This window comes from Watersipora subatra, chromosome 3 (assembly GCF_963576615.1).
Source record: "Watersipora subatra chromosome 3, tzWatSuba1.1, whole genome shotgun sequence".
Classification (NCBI taxonomy): Eukaryota; Metazoa; Bryozoa; class Gymnolaemata; order Cheilostomatida; family Watersiporidae; genus Watersipora; species Watersipora subatra.
Window position 1 is genome coordinate 67,114,519 of NC_088710.1, and position 14,035 is coordinate 67,128,553.

Below are 14,035 nucleotides of genomic sequence, written 5' to 3' on the forward strand. Positions count from 1 at the left end.
TTAATCACCGAAACCTTCGACAATGCTATAGACTGGTGAAAAGTGCACGTTATTTTTTCGTAAAATGCGCATGATTTAATCGTTCTATTCTTTATCGCTCGGCGTTTCAATTTCCGGTCTTAACTTTTATATATGGGAGGCTTGACAAGTTTTAATAACGATTTTCGTCCAAAGAAATCTGTCTATTTGTGTATAATCCGGTCAGATGGGTAAGTTTTAAGATAATAACGACGGTTTACAAAGACTTGATAACATATTTAAATAGGTTTGTATGTGTTTTGCATCGTTATTATACTTTAATGACTCTACAAAACGATGGTTAAATTTGTTGATGAAATTTTGATTCAAAGGTTCGTCTCATTGTTGATGAATAATTTTCGGGAGCTGTGTGCACATGTGCATTTATCATAAATCTCCCAACCAATCACTTCGCTCTGTTTGGTCGTGGGATGAGTCGAGGCAGCTGTCTAATTATATTCTCACATGATGTGTCCTACTTCTAATCCCAGTACGACAGACCTGTCTGTCAAGTAATCTACAGGCTGACAAGTTCAGTGTTGCGTATAGTTTTGTAGTTAGTAGTTGTCTAGTCTTGCTACAATGTTGCATAGTTTTTATTACTCATTTTGAGGAGTCTTCTCTCCATACACTATAAATAGATTGTGCCTCTCTGTATGAATAGAGTTTTGCCCCGTACCAAACTCTTCTTTTCCCTATATTTGTTGTCGCTAAAAGGCAAAAAGTTAGGCGTGATCACCATTTCTCAGGTAGTTCATGTTGATATTTACTAGCCAGACTCGGTTTGCTATATTTTTAGCAAGGCCCTGGAAAGAACCCAGTCACGAATCGAGCTGTCTGCTACCGGGGAGCCTAGGCCAGCGGAAATCATTGAAACACAAGAGAATAGAGACAATGAAGGCACATGGGCGGAGAGATTCACACAGCGTCTGTTTAACCGGGACAACTCATTAAAAATTTGTCCAAAGACTAGCTTCCCTCTTCCTACACAGATAAACAAACCGAAATCACCCGTGCGGCCTCAGAAAATAGACCCTGATCTGAGCTGTGGTGATGAGTCTAACAAGTCTGAGGGTGGTACTGCTGCTCCTAGCCTGCTGCCTAAACACCATCTTAAAAGACGGACGCGACGGTGTGCTGTTCCGAAAGGCTGGCGCGAGCAAGTGATTGGGAGTGAGGAGCCTACCTTTAAAAACAAACAAGATGATTCAAGTTTGACTTCAGCCGACAGCAGCATAAAAGGTATGGTGAGACTGGCGAATGTTTCAAACTCTGGAGGGGAAACAAGCTGTGTTATGACTGAAGCCACTTTTACTAAAACTCGTGAGAGGTCAACTGTAGATGCAAGTAATGCTTGTGCCGATATATGGCTCCATAAAGGTTTGGCATGTAATAACCGCACCATGAACCAGTGCTCGTCTCGAGTGCCCAAGAGCGCTGACCCGAATGTAAAAACATCTGCTGCGTTCATAGAGCGACCCGGGAGTAGTTCTTACCGGACAACTGCGGTGGCCCTAGACCGTCTCTCACCTCGTATGCCCTCTAAGGCTAATATCTCGCAGGAGCAGGATGCTGTCCCGCGATTAAAAGAGGTAAGCATAGTTCATATTTGAGGCTTTGTTGGGCTTGCAAGTAAATCAGCAAACCAAGTAAATTATGGTAGTTGGTAGATTGTTAGGATCTTGACGACTGTTTATTGCTAGACTATTCCTGTACCCAGCGTTGGGTTTTTGCATATTATTCTGCTTCCTCAAATTTTTTTTCTATTCTTTTTTCTTATAATTATTGCCATTTTTTCTGTTATCTGATTTACCTCTTGTGTTTTATTTTACTTCGATTTTGAGGTAAATAATTCACAAATCACTCGTTTAGCAAAACCGTATCTAATCTTAGTAACAGCGTTGTGGTTGCATTTGCCACAAGCTGTTACAAGAATTAAGCCATCATATTTTTCTTATGCGTCGATTCTATATATTACAGGACCAACAAGTAAGCGATCCCTACAGATTTGACGAAGCAAGTTCGCCTGTCAGAACAGGAAAGCGTACAGCTAGAGCAAAAGGTTTTTAATATATTAATAATGAGCCTTCACATTTCAATATTGTCTCTTCACCTTCAAAGGAGGTCTTTTGTATGTGATGAAATCCATGACGAGATAAATAATTATTTTGTATTAGGAGTAATATTCTCCTGGAACAATTTATCTTTCTAGGAGAAAATTCAATTTATTATTCCAATCGTTCATCATGCTACGCAAGCAATATTTATTATTACACAAGCAAACCATTATCACCTAGCCTGGGCATGGCTCTCGTGGGGGATCGGGAGAGAGAGCCTGGGATACATAGCGACAAAAAGGTAAGATAACTTCTGCAAAACTAGCGACATATGTTACATATGACGCTCAGACTGATACTAATGGAAGGGTGTCGTTAGATTCAGATCTCACGATATATTAGACGTGGAGCGTTTAAAAGTCTATCGTCACGGTCACGTGACTCGATCTAGTAAAAGGCAGTAGTTCAACGCTTGCAGTTTCGTTACATTTCTCTGATAAAAAATGGAGCGATTCAAAGATCATCTATCAAAGCTAGGCATAGTCACACTGAGACCAGAACAGTCTCAAGCTTTACAACATGTTATCGCAGGTTTTGACCAATTTATAGTTCTTCCTACTGGCTTTGGAAAGAGTATTTGCTATCAGATGCTATTGCTATTCGTTTGCTATGTTTGTATTGTTATTGTGAAACGATTTTATTTAATAGATTTAATTTTTTATTATAATTAAATCAAAACAATTAAGCATATGAAATAGTATAACTCCCGTGATTGATTTATTATGCAACCACCATTTCATACTTGATAACCAGCGTTTGTTTGCTGCCAATTCAGATTAAAAATGATACATAATACTCGCGTAGATCATCAATAAAACAAAACTTAGATTATTAGATAAGCTTTTCTTTACTAGAATTGTGTGTTCTATGTTGTTCTGTTGCCACTTTCTGCCATTTCTGAGAGTGCCTCTTAGGGATAGACCGTCACATGATACTCCTTCGGAAATAACGATTGTGGTATTAGCGACTTCAGAAATCGACTTTTAGAGTTGTATTTCCCTTTCTTTGCTATGTGTTCCAGGCTCTCTCTCCCAATCCCCCACGAGAGCCATGCCCAGGCTAATTATCACCATTATTACGATAACTATTATTTGTCTGTCCAAGTTATAGTGATAAAGTCATAGCAATGATAAGTCACGTTTGAACTTGAAATGAATTCATGATATTCAAATCGCAAGTCTATTACTAACTGCCTTTAACCACAAGGTTAAGCTGTTCTTATCGCACCTAATGCTCTTACTATATACTCTACGTATATCCTTTGCGCGATTGCACACACTAAATGTGTACTTTTTATTATTAATATTACCTTTTGCGTCTGTAATTTTTACACAAGCTGTTTTTTACCATTATCTATTTTTCAATTTGTATTTCCAAATGTGGTATTTCAATTTCAAATGTTTTGCTACACTCATATTTCCGGTTTTTATAAATCTGTAAAAGCTAAACACTTTTCACATGTAAAATTTATTATCTGGAGTAGGAATTGTCTCTACATTCTCTCTCCGTTCAGTCAGACTAAGCATCAGACAAAAAAGTCTGATATCTCATTTTTACGTTTGTATCAGTAGGAAGAGGTACCGGTATCGTCCATCAAAACTTTGAATACAACGAGCTTCTGCTGCAACTGTAACCTTTTTATACACACACTATCATGTACTCGTTGTTTATTGTTTCTCTTAATTTATTTGAACTGCACAAAACACTTTTCTCGTGATGTGAAGTTTAGAAGTTAGAATGGTATGTATATTGTTGAGTAACAAGTTTTCTGCGCAAAGACTTTGTTACTAATCGCGCAACGCCAGGCATAAGTATATATACATGTATATATTTTATTTTATCACTTTAGTTTTTAAAAATTATGAAACAAATTTAAGAAATTCATGTATTTTCATATGAATATTCTCTCCAACAAAGCAACTATCGGTATGGATTATCTTTGTATGTCAAGGTTGAAGTTAAGCTATTGTGGCAATACACTGTTATCACCAAAGCTACAATAAGTAGTAGAGGATGGGCAGACTAGTCTGTAAGAAATAAGGAATGTGAAGGAGCATATGCAGGTGCTGTTGGTCTTCCACAGATCATTTCAGCTCATGCACATGTAAGTCCGGGTAGCTCAGTCGGTAGAGCATGGGACTCTTAATCCCAGGGTCGTGGGTTCGAGCCCCACCTCGGGCGCATGTTTTTCTTATATTGTGCATTTGAACTGAAGATTGTTACCACAAAAATTACTAAAGCCGTAAGCTTCTGTAGTTGTAAAACAGTGTCATAGAATATTGCCTTGTCTCTTTCTTAATGATTGAATGTTCCACGCATATACTCGTACCTCTCAACTGGAAGATGAGCTTATTTTAGGAAAACAAGTGGCTCTAAAGAAGATTATAATACCCCCAAAATTACAATATACAGTCAAACATGGATAACTCGAACTTCAAGGGACCGAGCAAAAGTGTTCGAATTATCAGAGCATTCAAGTTATCAGAGCACTGTCACAAGTCCATATATTTACTTATTTATTAGTAGATACATGTACATATACAAACTATAATATAAATCAAAAGCACAAATGGCTTGTTTCAAATTAAATGCTTCTAATGTAAAGTTTAAAACGTTTTCATGAAAAAGTATAGAGATTTTTCTATCACTTGATATTGGTTTGTTGTTTGAGGTGATGTTATTGCCAGGACGTTTTTCAGATTGACATTGGCAAAACTTGATCGTTGTTGAAATGCTCAAAAGAAAAGACATTTTTTTCTTTTGGGGTTTTACCCACGATCAATTTTGCCGTTTTTTCTTGAAGTTTATGCAGATTACCTTACTTTACCTGGGATTCGTTAAGAGCAACACTCCGAGGCAGTTCAATTAGAAGTTTTACGAGGTTTTACGGTACATTCTATATCACTCACGCTTTTTTAATAGATACTTATTGAATGTACACACGTATTCTGTGTTTAGGTCAAACGATGAATAGTTTTTTGTAGCTCAGACAACGTATACTTTTGTCATGCAAGTGCCAAGTATTATTGGTACTTTGCCAACAAACATTATGCTTATTAGCTAAAGCTTTATACAAGCTAATATATTATATAGTACTGTCTCATTATAGCTATTAATAATGCTTGTAGCTTTTTACAAAGCTTTTCTATGACCAAACATATAAATACTTGGGTTTTCTGTTATCAAATCAGTTGTCTCTGGAGTGTGCAATAAACCACATTTCTCTAATTTAATACTCTATTTGATTGCTTCTGTGCAGAAACATAACAGAAGCTAATTGGCGACAAGGATTTCTCTTTTGAAACAGTTACAAAGAGTTTTGTTCAGATTTTATCATTAATAAAATCGATACAAAGAGTTCTAGTTTATTACAAGAGTAACTGTTCAAAATTGCACCACTACAATGGCAGAAGTAGCAGACCTGATCAAGCTAATGCAGAAGCAGCAGGAGGACCAGAGACAGCAGCAAGAGGAATACAGACATCAGCAAGAAGAGCATAGACAACAGCAGCATGAGGAGTTCAAGCAGCAACAAGAGGAATACAGACGTCAGCAAGATGAAAGAATGGAGGAGAATAAGAAACTGATGGAGCTACTACTACAAAACCTACAACGGAAACAAGAAACAGCTGCAACCGCTGTTCCAGCCTTCCCAGGTTTTGACCCAACAGCAGAGCTACTAACAGATTACATAGACAGATTCAACACCTTCATTGCAGCAAATTCTATTCATCAAGACAAGATTGCTGGCACTTTTCTCACCAACCAACAGCCTACACTCTACAAGCAGCTTAGTAATATGGCAGCTCAGCTTTCAACACCCAAGCAGATCAACGACCTCAACATGGATGAAATACTGGAATTTCTCAAAGACCAGTATGACCCTAAGCGCTTCATTGTTAGAGAGCGTTACAAGTATTGGAGTGACATGCAGAGGAAACCTGGAGAAACTATTCAAGAGTTAGCTGCCAGAATTCGTCAAGATGCAACTACATGTGCCTTCATAGACATTACAGATCCATTAGATGAGGCTCTCAAAACAAGATTTATCTGCTCTGTAAACAATGAAGCAGTTCTCAAATCTCTCTTCAAGGTCAAGGACAATGAACTCAACTTCAACAAAGCTATACAGGTAGCACAGGAAACAGAAGAAGCAGCTAAAGTTGCCAAAGAGACAGTTTATGGAAACTCGTCTAAAGTCAACAAGGTTGCTCAACAGAAATCAAGATACAAACCACTCCAGAAAAACAACTCTACACCTGACAAACAGAAGGAAGGAAAGCTATGCTACAGATGTGACCGAACTAACCATACAGCGGATGACTGCAGATTCAAAGCAGCCACCTGCAACTTTTGTTCTAAACAAGGTCACATAGAAAGAGCATGCAAGAAAAAGAAATCATCTGCAGCAGGAAAACCAGTAAAGATGATAGAATGCACATCAACCAAGATGGTGAAACTTGCTGAAAACATCAAACTGGAGGGAGACAACTTCACACTTGAACTGGACACTGGAGCTTGTGACAACTTCATCTGTAAATCAATATGGGAGAAGCTAGGAAAGCCAAACCTAAAACCTACTACAGTTAACTACAAATCAGCCTCAGGACATCTCATAGAGACGCTTGGCAGATGTGAGCTAACTGCCCAATTGGATGCACAGAAAGAAGTCAGACTACCATTTGTGATTAGTGCTGTACAAGATCTCAACCTACTAGGAAGAACTGCTATACAGCAACTAGGCATCTCTATTGATGACAAGCTACAACAGAACCTTGTATCAACAATCACAGAGAACCAGCCAGATGGGAGGTTACAAATCAAGTGTAAGGAGATGTGCAAAGAATTTCCAGAAATATTCAAAGACGAGCTAGGATGTCTCAAGAACTTTGAACTAGAGATAAACTTCAAACCTTCAACAAAGCCAGTCTTCTGCCGACCCAGACCAGTTCCTATTGCCTTGACAGAAGAGCTCAACCAAGCATACGAAGCAGGTGTAGCTAAAGGCATATGGGAACCAACTCAATTCAACCAGTATGGAACACCAGTTGTACCTGTACGCAAATCTACAACAGGTCAAGCTGCAGGGAAGATCAGAGTATGTGGAGACTACTCCAAGACTATCAATAATCAGCTAGAAACACATAGGAAACCTATCCCACTACCAGAAGATCTAATCAGAAAACTAGGTGGAGGCTATTGCTACACAAAGATTGATTTAGCAGATGCCTACAATCAAATATTGTTGGCACCAGAAAGTCAACGACGACTAGCACTATCAACACACCGAGGAGTACTACTACAGAAGAGGTTGCCCTTTGGCATAAGCTCAGCACCAGGGTATTTTCAAGAAATCATGGAGCAACTGACACAAGACCTCCCAGGAGTAGCAGTATACCTAGATGATATACTAGTGAGTGGAGCCAATGCAGAGAGCCATCTACAAAACTTACGTCGACTTCTTCAAAGATTAGAAGAAAGAGAGCTCAGATGTAGAAAAGACAAGTGCTGTTTTGCTCAACCGACAGTAGAGTATCTGGGACACAAACTCACTTCAAAGGGAATCACTAAAGGAAAGAAGGCAGAGGCAGTACAACAGATGCCAGTCCCAACAGACTTAACTCAGCTAAGATCTTTCTTAGGAGCTACACAATTCTACAGCAAGTTCATACCCAATCTGTCACAACTCACAGGACCATTGCATAAACTGACACGCAAAGGAGAGACCTGGAAGTGGGGCACTGAACAAGAAAAGAGCTTCAACAAACTGAAAGATATGCTATCAACTGATAGTGTCTTAGCACACTTCAACCCAGATCTTGACATTGGAATCTCATGTGATGCTTCAGAAACTGGACTGGGAGCTGTACTATTTCATCGTTATCCTGATGGAAGTGAGAGACCAATAGCCAATGTTTCAAAAACACTGACCAGCACACAGAGGAAATATGGACAAATACAAAAAGAAGCTCTCTCAATCATATTTGCTCTAAAGAAGTATCACCAGTACCTGTATGGTCGATGGTTTATCTTGGTAACTGACCACAGACCTCTTCTCACACTTCTAGGACCTACCAAAGGAGTTCCAGCTCTAGCAGCCAACAGACTAGCAAGATGGGCACTGGTACTAAATCAGTATGACTACACCATAGAATACAGATCTACCCAGCATCATCAAAATGCAGATGTCCTCTCAAGACTGCCAGTTGGACCTGATAAAGAGTTTGATGCAAGAGAAGATGAGGATGATGTTGATACAGTATGCACTATTCACACTATTGGACAACAGCTCAACTCTACAGACTACAATGTTCTAGCAAAGGAGACAAAGAAAGACCCAACACTAGCCACAGTAATGCGCTACACAGCAGAAGGATGGCCTGGTAACAAAGAGATGAAGGAGACTCAGCTGTCACTCTTCCACAAGATCTCAGATTCACTTTCTATCACTGAAGGTTGTCTTCTATATGGCAACAGAGTAGTCATTCCTGTCAAGTTACAACAGGAAGTATTAAAGATCCTTCACCTTGGACACTTTGGAATGGAAAGAATGAAGAAGCTAGCTCGAACTGCTGTCTATTGGCCTCGCATTGACTCTGATATAGAGGAGACAAGCCGACAGTGCACTGCCTGTGCGGAACACCAGAAGCTTCCACAGAAGTATCCTATACATCCCTGGATGCTACCTGAGAAGCCATGGAGTCGTCTTCACTTAGATCATGCAGTGAACTTCATGGGCAGCCAATGGCTAGTGATGATAGATGCCTACTCAAAGTATCCATGCATACACAGGACTTCATCTACTTCTACCAGAGCTACCACAGACATCTTAGAGGAGATATTCGCACACTTTGGATACCCTCACGCCATAGTCACTGACAATGCTACCAGCTTCACCTCAGGAGAGTTTCAGCAATGGTGTCAAGAGAGAAGCATTGTTCACCTCACTGGAGCACCCTACCATCCAGCTACAAATGGCGCAGCTGAAAGACTAGTACAATCCTTCAAACAAGCCATGAAGAAATCGTCACTCCCACCTAAATCTGCACTACAACAGTTCCTGATGCACTATAGGACACCACTTCCTACAGGATACTCTCCCAGTCAGCTGCTGAATGGAAGACAGATGAGATGCAAGATTGACACCCTATTGCCATCACCCGCACACATAGCACAGTTTCATCAATCCAGAGAAGTCAACCGATCTGCAGAAAAGACAGTTAGCAAGATACACAGCTACAATCTTGGAGCACCATGCTATGCCTTGTATCATGGACCTAGACGCAACAGACAACCTAGATGGGTTCCAGCCATTGTTACTAAGATATATGGAACTCGTAGTCTCAATGTCAAAGTGGTACCAAAGGGACCTACTTGGAGAAGACATGTTGAACAACTCAGACCAAGATACTCAACAGAAGAAGATCAAGACCCTGGAGATAAACCTGATATAACAGAGGAGACAAAACTGCAACTACCAGCCCCTACAACTGTAACTGAGCAACCTCCGTCTAGAAGAAGACCACGCAACCCTCGTCTACCTGATGGAGATGAGTATAGCAGAGACAAACCCCGAAGGTCTAAGAGAACCAGAAAGAACCTTTAGCTTAGTGAGGAGGTGTCATGCAAGTGCCAAGTATTATTGGTACTTTGCCAACAAACATTATGCTTATTAGCTAAAGCTTTATACAAGCTAATATATTATATAGTACTGTCTCATTATAGCTATTAATAATGCTTGTAGCTTTTTACAAAGCTTTTCTATGACCAAACATATAAATACTTGGGTTTTCTGTTATCAAATCAGTTGTCTCTGGAGTGTGCAATAAACCACATTTCTCTAATTTAATACTCTATTTGATTGCTTCTGTGCAGAAACATAACACTTTTAATTACAACATTTTTTAATACGTTGTAAACATTCAACATTCCGACGTTGATGCAACACGGAATCAACTTCGGAAAACTATTCATCACGGGTTAGCCGAGCCACGCACTCAAGGATTTTCGCCACGCACATACAAAACAACATGCGATTTTTGTTTTGTATGTGCGTGGCGGAAATTCTTGCGCGCGTGACCCGGCTAGCCCGTGCTATTCATCGTATCGCAGTATAAATCAAATTTCACCAAACTTTTAGAAAAGTCGTTGACAAAAATATTTTGCCGATGGTGGTAATAACGACGCTTATGGATTACGAAAAGATGAAGTTTACCTCTATGGCTTTGAATAAAGTGATTTTCTAAAGCGAAAACAACCGTTTCGGTAGCTGTTGGGCAAAAAAACAGTTCGAATTAACAGTGTTGAGTTCGAGTTATCTATAGCAGTTTATCATTACGTGGGAACGGACCAAAGGAAATGTTCGAATTAATCATGTGTTCGAGCTATCTGTGGACGAGTTATCCATGTTTGACTGTAGTTAAATATACTACCGCAGAAACTTGAAAACGTTTCTCATTTTTAGAATAAGCTTAGCCAAAAAATAATAGCAGAAAAAGCAACAAATATAGTCTATGGTGGAGAAAAATTACATCCCCGGAAAGTATATGTAACTCGCTATTATCCCACGACCAAACAAGCGGAGCGAATGTTTGAGTTTTTATGATAAATGCATGTGCACACAACTCACGAAAATTATTCATCAACATCGTCGCAAACCCTTGTATCAAAATCTCATCAACAAATTTAACCATTTTTGTGTAGAGTCGTTTAAGTATAGTAACTATACAAAACAGATATAAACATATTTAAATATGTTACCAAGTCTTTGAAAATTGTCGACATATTCCTAAACCTTACCCATCTGATCGGATTATACACAAATAGACAGATTAATTTGGCCAAAAAATTGTTATTAAAACTTGCTAAGCCTTACTTTTAGCAAAATTAAGACCGGCAATTGAAACGCCGAGCGACAGAGAATAGAATCATTAGGTTGTGCGCATTTCACGAAAGAATAACGTGCACATTTCACCAGTCTTTAGCATTGGCGAATTGCCGAAGGTTTCTGTAATTAATGTAGGAGTGCTGAAATCGTTTCTTTTTTGCCGATTTCAAAGTAATTGACATTTTGGAAACTTTTGAATACTTTGGTATTCTAACTGATGTCCAAAGCAGTGAAAGTAAAGGAAATGACGATGATATTTTTTCTAACGATTCTTACGAGATTATTACAATATTTCATTGTAAGTTTGGATGACTATTGAAGTGTTATAGTCACGCTAACAACATCGATGATGGGCAATATGTTACTGTTATTATTTTTGCTAAATAGTTTTGTTAAATTGATTTTCTAAAAATCTATATAAATATCACAACTTCTTGATATTGTTAGCTATGACGTTTTGAAATATAAACAAAATTGTGCATTGGTTTTATATTATTACTATATTAATAATATTGGTTATTCTAATAATATCAGTGCATTCTACTTCTAATATTGGCCAATATTGCATTTCTCCTATTGCAGGGGGAGAGATATAAACATATAATCTTTTCCTTTCATTATTGCTGTTTGTTGTATATAATAACACCCAGTACATTACAGCTACCATTGCAGTTATCCTTAGCAGTGCCATTTGACTGCTAATATTGCATTTCTCAACCATCAGTACCCTTTCTTTTTTCCAATATCACTTTGGTCGTGGGCTGTATGACAGTGGAATTTCTGGTATATATATATACTTTGGGAGGCTGCAATAGTAATGTTGAATCAAGCAATTGAATACTTCACAGAATTCAGTCAAATCTCATTCTGATATTACTTCATATTGTCCAGACACTCGGGTGATCGAGCAAATGTTCTTCTTATAGAAACTTATAGCTATGAAAAAAATTATGTGAAAAACTAAATAAGTAAAGCAATAATCAATAAAAGGGTTTGTCACATCAATTCTATGCAGAAGAGAAGCCAATTAAGGTATAGCCTTTGCAATGCGACAGATGGACAGCGCATAGTTAGAGGTAGAAATAGGGAGCTAGTCTAACCTAGATTACATAAACTTTATATTAACATAACTTCTTGATATGTTTGTTTTATACATTTCAAGTTGTATTTGCTTGTAATGGCTATTCATTTTCACTTGTTTCATATTCTTTTTAATTTGCATCATTTTTATATACTTCCTAATGACAACTAGGCAACAACTACAGAGAGTTGCTGTTACAGAAATTTATTTGCTTATTTGTTGTTATATATTATTATTAGATGAATATATAAATTAAGAAATTGTTTCTTTTCTTGTCTCTTCAATCATTAAGAAAGAGACAGGACAATGTTCTTTGACACTGACAACTACCACAGCTTATGACCATAGTTTCTGTGATAGCCATCTTCGGTTCAAAAACTTAGTTTTAAGAAAACATGCGCCCGAGGTGGGGCTCGAACCCACGACCCTGGGATTAAGAGTCCCATGCTCTACCGACTGAGCTACCCGGGCTTGCATGTTAATGAGCTGGAATGATCTGTCAAAACAAACGGCACCTGCAGATGCTCCTTCCCATACCTTATTTCTTAAATGATAAAATATTTAACCAAATATAAAAGTGCAGATGCATAAAATTGTAATAATGATAATAAAAAAGTGTTTTATCGTTACTTTTTCTTCAAGATATGAGAAAAAAAATGAAGGCTCAGCAATACATAAGTTTGGTGATATATGTGTATATGTGGTTTGGACTTGCAGCCTAAATGGGAATAACACAAGGGCTAGTTATACAAGCAGAGTTTTACCGTCATTGGCTTATAGTTTATAAATAAAGTACGATTAGGAACAGACTGCATGGTATGCTGCATGTTTCTAGCATGACTTATATGTAATAATTTAGTATTATTACCTGTTTACCATAGTTTACCTTTCCGATGTGCTTCTGTTTGAGGTATTATTATTCTTTTCGCAGCTCAGGTGAAGGCTAAGGTGACACAAGGGAAAATCGAGTCAATTAAACAGGCGGTTCCAAAGAAACGAAAAGCAACCGTAAGTGAGGTATATTGCTCTCAACACTTCATTTACATTCCTGCGATTTGTGTTCGTGTCGCGTGGTATGCGTATGGTGTGGTATGTATGTGCTGTGGTAAGTATGGGGTGTGGTATGTGCATGCGGCGTGGTATGCATTGGGTGTGGTGTGATGTCTGTGTGGTCCCTGCATGAGTTTGCGGTGTTTTGTTATTTATTAATTTAGTTTTACATATAATTTAATTTTTATCATAAATTTTTACATAAATCAATTTGAATTGAAATAATGCATGTGTTTCAATGCTATATGTACCTACAGTAGTACTTGTTAAGGAATTACCATGGGTTTTGAGCTGTGCAATGATACAAGTGAATTATAGTGGATTCTTAGGAGAGTTCGTGCTCACCATGTGTTGGTTTTAGTATCCAGAACTAACCTACTAAGCATTTAAGTTGAATGCCTTTTCACATTCGCTGTGAATGTGATGCTATAGGGATGGAAGATTTGTACAAGAAATGTAAGGCCTCATCAATCCGCGCACATCTACATTTCCAATAGATATATTTATTCATCAAATAGTTCAGATTGACTCACCTCACAGACCCTGCAGCACTTCATTCTAGGCTCTTGATTTAGCATTTGAAACAACTAGAAATGTTGTTTTCTCTTAAAATATAAAAGTCTGCGATGTGGGATTTTGATCCCCAAAATATTTTCTTCAAAGTTATTCATTCTAATAGCCATGTGAGCCCGGGTAGCTCAGTCGGTAGAGCATGGGACTCTTAATCCTAGGGTCGTGGGTTCGAGCCCCACCTCGGGCGTGTATACTTTTTCTTAAAGTTTTGTAATGTAGTTTTATAATTGTAGTTTTGTAATGTTAACTATTACCACAAAAATACCAAAAACGTAAGAGATTTCAGAGGATGTGAAACATTTTCAAATA

At 38.2% G+C, this 14,035-nt stretch overlaps 3 non-coding genes across 3 annotated transcripts; 2 read left to right on the plus strand and 1 right to left on the minus strand.

The window, feature by feature from the left end:
• The first annotated feature begins 4,243 nt into the window (after positions 1-4,243).
• Positions 4,244-4,316, plus strand: Trnak-cuu (transfer RNA lysine (anticodon CUU)). The gene has a single exon. It is a non-coding gene; the product is annotated as a tRNA-Lys (tRNA).
• An 8,185-nt stretch (positions 4,317-12,501) lies between these two features.
• Trnak-cuu (transfer RNA lysine (anticodon CUU)) lies at positions 12,502-12,574 on the minus strand. Its single transcript has one exon. It is a non-coding gene; the product is annotated as a tRNA-Lys (tRNA).
• A 1,266-nt stretch (positions 12,575-13,840) lies between these two features.
• On the plus strand, positions 13,841-13,913 carry Trnak-cuu (transfer RNA lysine (anticodon CUU)). Its single transcript has one exon. It is a non-coding gene; the product is annotated as a tRNA-Lys (tRNA).
• The last annotated feature ends 122 nt before the right edge of the window (positions 13,914-14,035 follow it).